The 14084-nt window shown below is 47.8% G+C and overlaps 1 protein-coding gene and 1 long non-coding RNA gene across 3 annotated transcripts in view; one reads left to right on the top strand and one right to left on the bottom strand.

The window, feature by feature from the left end:
- LOC147724578 (fibrocystin-L-like) overlaps positions 1–14084 on the bottom strand; it is a 1433379-nt gene that overhangs the window by 291772 nt on the left and 1127523 nt on the right. The gene's annotated exons all lie outside the window — the stretch shown is intronic.
- LOC147724579 (uncharacterized) overlaps positions 1–14084 on the top strand; it is an 81181-nt gene that overhangs the window by 11251 nt on the left and 55846 nt on the right. For both annotated transcript variants that reach the window (XR_015309925.1, XR_015309926.1), the window contains exon 2: positions 2456–2536. This is a non-coding gene — a long non-coding RNA (uncharacterized LOC147724579). The remainder of the gene's footprint in view (positions 1–2455; positions 2537–14084) is intronic.

The following is a 14084-nucleotide window of genomic DNA, read 5'->3' as shown; positions in this document are numbered from 1 at the left end:
TGCTGACATACCTCTCAAGACATCTGGAGACCAATGATCTGCTAGAGCAAAATCAGGCAGGCTTCCGGGCACATCACAGCACGGAGCTGGTGATGGTGTCTATCTTAGACGAATTGAGGTGTAGAGCTGACAAGAAGATCCCGGGGGCCCTGGTGCTACTTGATCTCTCCGCGGCTTTTGACACGGTGTGTCATAGTCAACTGCTGTCGCGTGTGAGAGACTTGGGCATCCGGGGGCCTGCACTAGGTTGGCTTACCTCCTTCCTGCAAGATAGATCGCAGAAGGTGCAGCTGTCCGACCTAATATCAACATCAGCGGCCATCAAATGTGGAGTACCGCAAGGTTCGGCTCTTTCACCGCTCCTTTTTAACATCTACCTGCAGCCACTGATTTCAGCTCTCAATCAGATGGAGTGTTAGATTTTTAATTATGCTGACGACACACAGATCGTCATCCAAATAGAGGATTCTCCAGGAGCACAAGCCAGGTTGCATAACATTCTAAAGTATACGGTAAATTGGATGTCCGCAAACTCCCTGAAGATTAACCCGGACAAAACAGAGGTGCTGCCTATAGCCACCTTTGGCAGCCCCTGGAACGACGGGTTTTGGCCCACGGTGTTGGGCAAGACGCCGGAGCCAGCAACCGTGGTGAAAAGCCTGGGTATCCATATTGATAGCACTCTATCTATGAAGAAACAGGTGTCGGTAGTGGTAGGCACGTGTGTTGGTCTCCTGAGACAGCTCTGCAAGATCACCCAACTGTTGTCGTTTTCCACTTTAAGAAGTGCGGTGTCAGCTATAATTTTGGGACGACTGGACTACGGCAATGCGCTGTATATAAGGATGCCCAAGCAACAACTTACGAGGCTTCAGACAGTAATGAACGATGCAGCGAGAATGATTTTTAAGAAGCCAAGGAAAACACATGCTTCACCTCTCCTGCGTCAGTTACACTGGCTCCCCGTTAGACAGAGGGCATTGTTTAAAGGACTATGTATTACACACAAGGCACTCTACAGGAATGCGCCCAGTTACCTCAAAACTAGATTATCTAGCTATGTTCCTGGTAGGGTGCTACGGTCCTCTGATGCCACTCTCCTGGTTAATCCACGCTTCCGCCTGTCCACTTTGGGAGGGCGCGCTTTTTCCACTTTACTTTCTGCAACGTGGAATAAACTACCAACTAATCTCCGCAAGGAGCACAATCTATTGCCTTTCCGTCGAATGTTAAAAACTATTCTTTTCCGGGAAGCATGGGGAGGGTTGTAAAGTAGCCAGTTTTTCTTTTCTGTAGAAGTCGGTTTCTCTCTTTTCTCTGTACAAGCGCTTAGAGACCCCGGGGTGATAACGCGCTATATAAATTGAAATAAATAAATAAATAAAATAATAAAAATATATATTTTTCAAATAATTTCTTCCTTACATCTTTCTGTAAGTCTATTTATGTCCGCTCGTTTATTCATTTCCTAAATGATTTATTCTCATAATTCCTCAAGATTATCCAGAATTACGTGAGAAGAGTAATTCTACGTTTGCACTATATCGTTGTGCAAAAATGTCCCCTCGCATCCATTTTGGATGCAAGGGGCAATTTTTGGACTAGAAATATTGATAAATGCCGCAGAACACAAATAGCAAGAGATAGCAGCTGCTTGCACTAGCTAAATTTGCTTGAGGTAGGGTTTTTTCTCCAAATTACTCTCCACATACAGAGCTAATATCTTTAAACAAAATGCACCCTGTCATTGTTAATACTGATGTTGATGTACTCGTTTATACGTGTATGTACAAAACTGAAATCAAATAACTTTGGCAAAATCTCCTGATATGACCTCTCCATGAACCATGAGTAAGACATAAGTGGTCAAGCAGACCCTGCACCCTAGCCCTGAGGCTACAGAGTGACAGATAACAGGTGGGACGTAACCAGCAGGTCAAACTCGCAAACAAAACAAAAAACAGATTAGTCCCAAAGATAGGAAGCAACACTACAATGGTCCTGGGAGATAGGATCCAATAAAATGCACATGGCCATAGAAGTGCATGTTCCCAAAACACCATAAATGATAGATACCACATGAGGTTAGGACCACCCAGCCAATCAAAACACAGCACACACAACACACTTAGCGATCATGCGCTACCTATGCTGGACATCTGGACACATTACCCACTACCCCACCTTGTGGCCACGCAAGGTCAAGACCCACCTGCATTTGTCATCAGGTGGGAGTAATTTATGGCTTTATGACTGAGCCCACATTCCACTCCCACAACAGGATCTAAGAATAGCTTTATGATGCTTCAAAAAGTTTATAAAAGGAGGTTCAAATGGATTATGCTTTGAGACAGTCCTCAAACCCCTACCCTGTAACCGTGCTCCCCGCTGTAGCGTTTGATTAAACCAACTGTTCCTGTTTTGCAAAATGCCTGTTGTCTTTGTTTTTTCGAAGGTAAATTCATATACACACAAGATTTTGGTGAACGAGGAAATTACCCCGCTCCTACGGATTGACATCAGTGCAGCAAGGAAGGTGAGCAGACCCAACAATTGATTAAAAGCTCAGCTGAATCTGTGGGGGGGTGGGGGTCCGTCCTGAAGCTGCCATAACTTGGGTAAGAGACCACATCTTATACTTAGTCCCCGCATTTGGTGTATGGCAAACTAGGAAGAAGCGCAAAAATCTAACCTGAGCACCCTGCCACTGACAGAAACCTGACATATTGCCTACTTCATGTGTCCGAACTGAGTAATTTCAAGGCGGCCTCAGAGGTGATCCCGCAAAGGTAACCTTTTTTTGATAGCCAACATGCTAGGAAAGGTGATGGTTGTTTGTTGCTTGGACTGTTGTTAGTGCACTTGTCTCCTAGGCGTGATGCAGGGTGACGACTCACTGCTTTGACCACTGGGAGTGATACAGATAGTACGCATAGGCCCTGGATGTGATACAGGGTCAGCACCTTGATCTTATTTTTTTGTCTAAAGGGGGTTTCTCATTCCTATCGGTTTCTTGACTCTGTTGGTATCTGAAGAAGGGAAAGGAATTATTCGCTTGGACCACTGAGTGTGATACAGAGGGTATTCATGACCCCCTGGGTGTGATATAGGGTGTGATTTGGACATTAGAGAAAAATTTGGACTTTGGAGAATAAGTGTGGGCTGTGCTTGTCTAAGGAGGGCCTGTGGTTGTCAAGTTGTTCCATGTTTCCGGGTAAATTGTTGTTATCTTGGGCTCGGAGCCGATATTGACAGACTATCAGAATTACTTAGTCCCATATACAGCGCAAAGCCTCCATTCATCATGAGTAACATGTGCTACGAAGCAGACTAAAGTATTTTTTTTTACAAAGTTATCGTTTTTTATTCTGTCAGTTTTTTCTCCAGTCTTTCTTCATTCTTGTTATTAATTACTGCATTCTTGATGTTGTGGTGATGGTAAATTGTTAAAATTGAATGTCTCGTCTTGAGTGTTGTGTTTTGTTCATGACTCAAAGCGCTTATGAAGGTGCCGCTAATTCTTGCAATCACTTTTTCATAGCTGCTATTTTTTTGTTGAGTTCACACATTTTGAACTAACCATTGCACTTTCTTTCAGGTTGTGATCCTTCATATACAATTTTTGTTTGTGTTTAATGTCAATCCTGATGCATCCATGCAAATAGCATTGAACACGTAGAAGTAACAGAAACCTGTAATCCTTGTATATTTAATCAGAGTAGAGTCTAATATTAATTGATTCAGAGATGCGAGAGCATATCAGCCACTTAAAAAGTTCCCAGATATCATGGAGTTGCCAATAAAAAACATGCAAATTAGGTTCCCCACACAGATCAAAAAACTTGTCAACTATTGCCACAAATGGCACGCTCACATAAAGGTGCATGCGTTTCCCTGGCCAGAGTGGGAACCTTCGACACCAACATAATCAAACACTAGAGAACACACATTTGTACCAAATATATAGGACAAAAGAAGATCAGAAGAGAGACGTTGCTAGAACTATGAACTATCTTTGAGGAGGCCCAGACTAACAATTCTATTCCAAAACCTGCAAGCAAGGCGTCTGTGCCTCGCCCATTGTATGTAGGAATGGAGGTGCTCTCTACATGCCTGCCATCCCCACATTAGATTATACCAATACACCAGTCGGGGAAACCGAGGGCCCCCCACCGAACAACAATTTACTAGTTATAGATGAGGGAGACCAACAGGCCACCAGGACCAGGCAATCCCAGCATCACCTCAATCCAATGCTAGAGCTCCCTGAAGCTCAACACCGTCACGCTCGGCCCACCTAACCCCAGCGACTCAGAGAACGTGCACTCCCACTCGTCTCGGGGATGGCACTCGTTTCAGGAGCCAGGTCTCCCGCGTACTTGTGATGATGAAGACTCCATAACCTCAATAGTATGCATAAAACCCTGACCATTCACATACCACCGCATGGCGCGAGTTCGTAGGGAGTTCACCAGAACAATCAGTCACCCTAGTCCATTACCTGCATCGGGTGAAATTTGATGAGTTCGGACCTCGCACTGGACTCTGCACTGAGCAACATTCTGCTTCCTCCCCTCAAAATTTTCCAAACACTCAAAACCTGCTCATGTGGTCAAGTCCCTCCAAAACATTGAAGGTAGCGTGTCAACGATTTGAAGCCTCTGGCCACAGCCGGATCACGTAGTGAAAGGGAAAGGGGGTGCCTGGAAGGGGAGAGCCTGCAAAATCCATCACAGCTCTGTGCGAGGTACTCAGAAATAGGCTTTCCACTGTATCCGGCTTAGCAAACAAGCTGGCAACACACAAGGCCTTACACACATCGTCTAGGGGAGCAGGTAATCTCAATCTCAGACACTGCCACATCAGAAACACTTGGGGGCCACAGGAAGGCCCTCCGACCCCCTCCGGTAAACGACAATGGAAATAACCAAATGACATGGAAACCATGGGAACGCCCAAGATACCAGCAAAAAGAAGTCCAAATCTAGCCCTAAATGAACCCTTTAAAAGAAATGGCAAAGTCAAGACACCTGGTGCCAGTAGGGAGGGTCCTACTACACAGCTCGTTCTAGGACTCAAAGGGTATACAGAGGATGCTTAGATCACCCACAACACCTAATTATGGTGCGCCTTCTCTTTACACATCACCCCACACATGTGTAAGTCAAAAGGCATGTCCCCCACTCCGTCACTAGGGAAGGCAGGATATTAGACATCCAGCGACAACCTTAAAATGTTAGTTAAAGAGCCCAGACCATCCACAGGCTTATGAAAATCTCCCCTTAAAATGTATCCTTTCCTATAAAGGTGAGGAGGGAGAGTCTACAACCCTTAAACAGGAATTAAGGTAACCCATGAATAAACGCCATGATGGGGGGGTTGGGATACAAGAATGTTGAAGCACACCTCTAAAAAAAGGAAAGAGAGAGGAGTCCCCAACAATGATTGATGATGATACATAAGGATGCAAATATTTTAAAAACTTTACCAACAAACAGCTCTTATCCAACAGGTCTGCAATCGAGCCACAGGAGTGCACCACTCTTACAGCAGCCCACCATTTCTCCAGCAACCACTCCCATAATCCTGACAAAGACCCAAGCTTGCAAGTCCAAGACTTCAAACTTTTTTCTAACTTTCACACCAAACTCTTTCAAACTTCCCAAAAGTAAAGAATTCTCCCAATCGCTGGAGGACCACAGGCATCTATTCTGGATTCATCCCCAAGATCTGCAATGTTCCACACATTATGTAATGTTATACAATTATAAACCCTCTGTTTACTGTGGGTGTGGCCACATCCACATGTTGCCAGAGATCTGTCTAGTCAAATATGTCCACCCTGACATTTGCACAGCACTTGCGCAGGGACCTCTCCCATGTTACCTATATAATGACCACAGCACTAGTATTCCACATGCACTACACAGCCCACTCCTACACAACACATGGTATCAGCCCATGACCGCTGTGGGTGCTCATTCATCAGCCAGGTCATGTTGTCTGTTCACTGATACCACATACAGTAGGCGCAGGCAGCCTTTACTTATCCCCAGAGATAGCCCCTGAAAAAGCTAAATGCCTTCTCCATGTGTACCTATGTATGATTATGGCCAAGATCCAACCCAACAGAGTAGATAGAATCCCTTAGAGTAGTAGTGAATGTAACCCATTGCAAAATAATTCCCACAGCACTGTACCTCGTCACCGATCATAATTAGAGTCAATCAGAGCTACATAGGAAGCAGGGCACCATAGGGGGGGGGATACTGTTTAGCCCCAAGATTTTCCAGAAAAAAGACTCTTTGGAGGAAGCGAAGTCACCACACCAGTGATCAAACACGTCTGCTTCCAACTGGTGTCCCAAGGTGGCCCTTAGCGTGTCTGGTGCAGTCTCCTTTAATACCAAATGGGCGCAATATTGCAGGTTCCAGACATGCAACAGGGCACTTCCATGCTGATGAATACCTACTGGCAGTGCGATTAATTTGTCTACACCCAGTTTGCCCAAGGATGCAGAGGTCTGTGCTCCCTGGTCACCATACACAACCCTACCCTGGTCATTCCTGGAGATTATCTATCAGAATTGTACCAACATCCGCTACAGAAGAAACCCACACTATTGCATTAGGCTTGAGAAAAAAGAACTGCTGATTATTTTGGGTAGGCTCAGTTAATGGTCATTCGAGAAGAATTCAGACTGCTCTCTGACACACAAGTCAATACAGGAGGGTCCACATCCTTCTTCACAGTGCAGACAAAAGCAAATGCTCGCTGGTTGCAAATAACCAGATGGAAGTTAATGAAAATGATGAGCAGTACTGAGCTTGGCCTTAATGCAATTAAGGAAGAACTAAAAGCCATCCGCCTCATGGTGATTCAACATGGGAATGTGTTGAAATTGATGATCCCAATGGAGTAAATGCTTTGTGCCAAGATTGATGCGTCTTGTTGCACATTCATCTCAGGCAACAACATGAACAATGGGACTCTGACTCTTGCCATCTAAGCACTGCACTGATTACAAACCAACATGCAAAAGGATGGAGGTGACACTGAGCAGGAGTGGTACATTGGCTAGTTTTCCTGGCTCATGGGGTAGGTGACAGGACTGTGCATGTCATTGCTGCCTATTCTCACTTTTGTTTACTATTTTTGTGTGGTTTCCTACAAGTTGGGGTTTCCTGATCTAAAAATACAATCCTCAAATAAGGTAGAATGCAAGTAACTCGGCAAGTATTATTAGTTAAAAATGAAACACGACAAGCCCCTAACAATGTGACTGTCATGAAGTGTGGGGTAAATGATGCAGTTGAAAATTCAACTAGAGTGAGGAATGGTAATACTAATGTTGTTGTATGCAATGATACGTGTATGTACAAAAACGAAATCAAATCACTGTTGTCGATATTTCCCGATATGACCTCTTCATCTGGAGGGAAATACCCTATGCGTGATGCTACTGATTTACAGATCACAGGTGGGGTGGCACGTAAGAAGCAGGAAAAACACAAGTACAAGAAAAACCCAGATTAGTTCCACAGAAAGGCAGCAACACCACAATGGTCCTGGGAGATTGATGCCAATAAAACGCACATGGACAGAGGGGCACCCTTTCCCAAAACCCCATAAAAGTTAGATGTCACATGAAATAAGGAACACTCAGCCAATCAGGACAAGAAACACACAAAAGACACAGTGATCATGCTTCCCAATGCCAGACATCTGGACACATTACACACTGGCCCTCATTGTGTCCTGTATTTGTTATCAGGTGGGGGTGATTTGTGGTCCATATTCCACTCCCAAAACAGGATTTATACATTGTTTTATGATGCTCAAATAAATGTATAAAAGGACATTTAAAATGATTTTATTTTGAGACAGTCCCAAACCCCAACTCTGTAACTTTGCTCCCAGCCGTAATGATTGATTAAACCAGCTGTTCCTGTTTTGACAAGCGCCTCTTAGTTTCTTCAAGGTAAATTCATATTAGTCACTGTTGGGATTATAAGGATTAGTTACTTACCTGTAATCCTAGTTCTCTTCCAGGGGTATCCTCATCAAAGTCATAAGCATTAGAATATTCCCGCCCATGTGCGGGACCCCGGAAACACTATATTATATGTGCCCCACATATATATACACATATATATATATATATATATATATATATATATATATATATATATATATATATATAAAAAACAAGCAATAGCAGCCAAATCACATTCGAGCTGAAATATGCTGTGAAGAATTTCCACCATACATGAATAATAAGCATTAGAAACAGGAGAAACCACACCAAAGTTTGTTTAGAAATTGTTTTAATGCTCAGAAAGCAGTAGAAATTCTCAGAACTCACTGGAAGCATAGGAAGCTCCCAGGCTGCATTGCAAACACACAGTCTAACAAGACTGAAAAGCTAACCTGTAGCTGAATAGCAAAAAACTGACACTGTGCCTTTAAGGCACTCATGACCCCCTGTATCCCATCATGCCCCAGGAGTGGCAGTTAGGTCAGTTGTTCTTTTCGGAGACTGAAAAACAAACCCAATAACACATAGGTTAACAATATCTCCTTATTAAAGAGTATCCTTTGCCCGGGGAGGCGGGAGGGTTGCTTATGACTTTGATGAGGATACCCCTGGAAGAGAACTAGGATTACAGGTAAGTAACTAATCCTTCTCTTCCAGGGGATCCTCATCAATAGTCATAAGCATTAGAATAGAATAGCAAGCCTCTCCTCATCCCTGCGGGCAAAGGAAAGATAAGACAGAAATCTCATCAATAAGCGTGAGTAGACAAAACAGACTACCCAAACAGATTCCTCAAGGAGGCTTGCCCTACTTGAGTGTCAGTCCTGGAATCAGAGTCGAGGCAGTAATGCCTCGTAAAGGTATGCACTGATTTCCAGGTCGCGGCCTTGCATATTTCTGACATGGGAACGTCATGCAAGAAAGCCACTGTAGCCGCCTTCCCTCTAGTGGAATGCGCTTTTGGAGACATCAACAAAGGTTTTCCTGTTAGTTGATAGGCCAACTTAATGCAAGAGACAATCCACCTGGAAATGGACCTCTTTGCTGCTGGAAAGCCAGTTCTCATTGCACCATAGTTCACAAACAGTTGGTCCATTTTCCTAATCCCTTTAGTCTTTTCCAAATAAAACTTCAGCACTCTTTTAAGATCGAAGGAGTGAAGTGACCGCTCGGCCGGGGTCGTCGGATTTGGAAAAAAGGAAGGGAGGGAAATAGACTGATTTATATGAAAATCAGAGATGACCTTAGGCAAGAAGGATGGGTGAGCCCTTAGTACTACCCTGTTATGGTGGAATACCGTATAAGGTTCCTTTGCACAGAGCGCCTGTATCTCACTGACTCTGCGTGCAGAGGTAATTGCCACCAAAAAAGCTGCCTTCCAAGAGAGATGTTGTAAGGAAGCCTTGTGGATGGGCTCGAAAGGTGGAGACATTAACCTAGATAGAACTAGGTTTAATTCCCACGGAGGAGAAGGATTTCGCACAGGGGGATACACTTTCTTCAATCCCTGGAGGAAATCCTTGACCACTGGAACCTGAAAGAAAGACACCTGGTCAGGGGACTTCCTATAAGCCACAATAGCTGACAAATGCACTCTAATGGAAGCGTACTTCAAACCAGCTGTTGCGAGGGAAAGGAGGTATGGTAAGATGACGTCCTCCTGCCCCTTAATCGGATCCAAATGATGATCCCTACACCACAAGTAAAACCTTTTCCACTTGAAGGCATAGGATGCTCTCGTGGACGGCCTCTTAGCCTCCTTCAAAATGCTCATGCATTCTGGAGGCCGGTTCAAATGTCCGTATTGCAGGACCTCAGGAGCCATGCTGTTAGGTTCAATGATGGGAGGTTGGGATGCATTATCCTCCCGTTCATTTTGCTCAACAGGTCTGGTCTGCAAGGGAGTTGTTTGTGTGGACACACAGACAGATGTAGAAGGTCCGGATACCACCACTGCCGAGGCCAGTCTGGAGCAATCAGGATCATCTCCATGTTCGTCCTGAGGAGCTTGGAAACCACCCTCGGGATCAGAGCTAGGGGAGGAAACGCGTATGCGAACATCCCTGCCCAATCCAACAGAAGAGAGTTCCCCTGCGTCCCCGGCCTGTGGAACCTGGACGCGAAGGCGTGGCACTTGGTGTTTTCGTCGTCTGCAAACAAGTCTATGGATGGACGTCCCCAGCAACGAAAAAGCTCTTCCACTACTTCGTCGTTTAGCACCCAGTCTGGCTGATCTTCGAAGTGCATGCTGAGTGCGTCTGCTTTGACGTTCAACTCGCCCGGAAGATGCACCGCCACTACTGTGAGACCTCGAGCGAGGAGCCAATGCCATATTGTCTGAGCCTCTCGAGACAGTGGGCAAGATTTTGTGCCTCCTTGTTTGTTCAGATAGAACATGGTTGTCGTATTGTCCGTCTGAACCAGGACTGAGTTGGATGTGATCGCTGGCAGGAAAGCTTTGAGAGCCAGGAATACCGCTCTGAGTTCCAGCATGTTGATGTGGTATGTCTGCTCCTGCGCAGACCACCGGCCTTGAATCTGAAGCGGACCCATGTGTGCTCCCCAGCCGTGCAGGGAGGCATCTGTCACTATAGATTGGGACGGAATGGGCTGATGAAACGGCACTCCCACCATCACATTGTGTCTCCGAGTCCACCATCTGATGGACTCTTTTGTCGCCTGGGAAAGATGGATTCGGTCCTCCCAACGACCTGTTGCCTGGTCCCACTGATCCTCCAGAGCCTGTTGCAGAGGACGCATTCTCAGCCTGGCGTGTGGGATGAGAAAGATGCAGGACGCCATGGAACCCAGTAGAGACGCCACTTGTCGCGCTGTTGGAGGTCGAGACTCTAGCAGAATCCCGCATTTCAGGTTCATGGAAGAAAGTCTCTCCTCCGAAGGAAACGCTCTTCCCACGCTTGTGTCCAGAACGGAGCCTAGGTAGTGGATGGATTGCGTAGGCCGCTGGACTGACTTCTCCAGGTTCACATGGAGGCCGAGCCTGTGAAGCTGTTGCAGGCACAGATGCAGATCTTGCGTTACCGTACCGGAGATGGACCCTTTAGGAGCCAGTCGTCCAGATATGGGTAAACGAAGAGACCCTTCTTGTGAAGAAAAGCCGCCACCACTGCCATGCATTTGGTGAAGACTCGTGGTGCGGACTTGAGACCGAAGGGTAACACCTTGTACTGGTAGTGTTTGTGTCCCACAACAAACCTCAGGTACTTGCGATGTCGTTGCACAATCGGGATGTGAAAGTACGCATCTTGCAGATCCACCGAACACATCCAATCTCCGGCTTGTAGATGAGGACATATTTGGTGAAGCGCCAACATGCGGAACTTTTCCTTGACGATAACCTTGTTTAGGAGTCGTAGGTCGAGTATGGGTCTGAACTTGTCCTCCTGATCTTTTTTGGGGACAAGAAAATATCTGGAGTAAACTCCTTTTCCTCTTAGAGCGCGAGGAACTTCTTCTATCGCTCTTTTTTGCAGCAGGATTTTTACCTCTCGTCGGAGCAAGCTCAGTTGGTGAGGGCAAGAGCTCTTCGGAGGGATGCTCTTTGGAAGAGCACGGAAACGTATCCTGTATCCATTGCGCAGTATATTCAGCACCCACTGATCTCTTGTGATGCTGACCCACTCTGCCAGGTGTTGCGAAGCACTTCCTCCCACTGGAGTGGGCAACGGCGTCAGAGGAAGCCACTGCTCAGGCCTTACCTCCTCTCGTGGTGTTGGAGGACTGCTGGTGGCCTCCCCTGCCTCTGCTGGGCTTGCCTCGAAACTGGGGCTTCCCCTGAGTTTTGTTCTGGGACCACTGAGGGGTTTGAACCCTCTGTTGGGCCCCTCTCCCCCTGTTGGATTTGAAGCGGCGCTTGAATTCCTTTTTCTTCTCCAAGCCCACCGCCTTCACCGTGTCCAGCTCAGTCTTCATTCGGGTCATCTCTTCGTCCAAGTGTTCCCCGAAGAGAGCGGAACCCGAAAAGGGGAGATTTAGAATCCGATGCTGAGCATCCGGTTTTAGACCTGTAAGGCGCAACCAGGCCGATCTTCTGGCACAAACTCCATGGGAATAGGAATGAGCCGAAAGCACCGCCCCATCCGCGGCCGTGCTGATCATCTGGTTTGCCACCAGACACCCCTCCGTAACAGTTTCCTCAAAGTCTTGCTGGTCCTCTTTCCGTAGCTTGGCTTTGAATCTTTCCATCGAGTCCCATAAGGCTCTGTCATACCGACCCAGGAGCGCAGCTGCACTGGCGACCTTAAGAGTGGAAGCAGCAGAGTTGCAAACCTTCCGACCCCAGGAGTCTTGGGTCTTGCTGTCCTTATCTGGCGGGACTGAAGATGAACCAGCAACCGCATGTGTCTTCCTCGCCGCTGCCACGATGACAGAGTCTGCCGGAGGGTCAGACTTCACAAACACCGGGTCAGAAGCCGCCGGTTTGTACTTCTTCTGAATGCGTGCCGGCACTGCTCTGATTGCTGCTGGGGTTAGGAAAACCTCCTTGACAGGGTCCATAATCCCCGGAACCAAAGGCAGCAGAGGTCTGGAGATGGCCTTTTTGTGCAAGGTTTCGAAAATGACTGTCGTCGTTACTCGAGGGACAGACATTTCGATGTTCAGTTTAAGCGCACCTCTCTGCAGAACGTCCAGATACGTGCCAATATCATCCACTGGGGAGGACCTAGACGTTGGACTGTCCGTCAAAGTCGGTGAGTAGTCCCTCTTGGACGATCTGGTAGATGAAGTGGAGGAGGTAGACGGAGTACGTCTATGTCGATGGTGAGAACTGCGTCTCCGCTCCCGCGACCTCCTGGAGCGCTCCTCCCGTCTAGGGGAGCGAGACCTGACCCGATCTCTTGTCCGATGTTCCCTTCTAGGGGATCGGGATGCCCTGGGGGATCTGGTTGGCGACCGCACAGGAGATCTGCCCCGGGGAGGTCCAGACCTCTTCCAACCTTCCAGTCTAGGTTCCTTTGTAGGAGATCGAGATCTTCCCTGACCTTCCAGTCTAGCTTCCCTTGTAGGCGAACGGGACCTTCTTGGCGCTTTGGTGGGTAGCGTCACAGGGGATGCGCGCCTGGGAGGGCTACGCTTGTCCATCTCCTCCACCAGGTTTTGGAGAGGGGACCTGTGGTGTGGGCTGGCATACTCCTGCATACGCTTGGTAGGCCCCTCGTCTCTCCAATGGTCCAAGGACCTATACCATCTAGGTGACAGTCTGATGTGCCCCGCTGAAGGACCTGGACGACGTTCAGGAGTCCTGTGTATAGGGCTTCTGGACCTTGAATGCGCAGTAGAGGAGCCCGAGGACCGATAAGATGAATGGTGAGAAGCAGATTCTGTCACCATGACCGTATCCGAGTGTCTCGACGTCGAGCGTTCTTTTCTCGCAGCCGACCGCCTTCGAGGAGTTGGAGGATCAAACAATCTCGACCTCGAATGTCCATGAGAGTGTCTGTAGTCTCTCGACGTCGAGCGGCGATGAGCAACCGCCGACGGAGCTTTCTGCCTCGACGTCGAACGGCGGTGTCCGGTCGCCGACGGGGACCTCTGCCTCGACGCCGAACGACTATGTCCTGTCGCCGACGGAGGCTTCTCTCTCGACGTCGAACGGCCTCGCCCTGTCTTCGACGGAGATTTCTGCCTCGACGTCGAATGGCGATGGCCAGCCGCCGACGTAGATCCATGTCTCGACGTCGAATGTATGTGCGACGACGGCGGAGGGGTATTGGGCACCCTCGACGCCGAGCGCTGCTGCCGCACCGACGGAGACCGCGTCCTCGACGCCGATCGATGAGCCACTGTCGACGGCGGAGGAGTCACACTTCTCGACGCCGGTCGTCGCCTGATTGACGACGGCGAGGTGACGTCCCTCGACGCCGGTCGTCGCCTGGTTGACGACAGCGGAGGAGTAATGGATCTCGACGCCGACCGTCGCCCGGTTGACGGCGGCGGAGTAGCCTTCCTCGACGGCGATCGTCGCACGGTTGACGACGGCGGAGGGGATTTCGACGACGGAGCCGGTGCCTTCGACGTCGTCGAC

The sequence above is a fragment of the Lissotriton vulgaris genome, chromosome 4_1, assembly GCF_964263255.1.
Source record: "Lissotriton vulgaris chromosome 4_1, aLisVul1.2, whole genome shotgun sequence".
In the NCBI taxonomy this organism is placed as follows: Eukaryota; Metazoa; Chordata; class Amphibia; order Caudata; family Salamandridae; genus Lissotriton; species Lissotriton vulgaris.
This window is presented reverse-complemented; position numbering and strand designations above follow the sequence as displayed.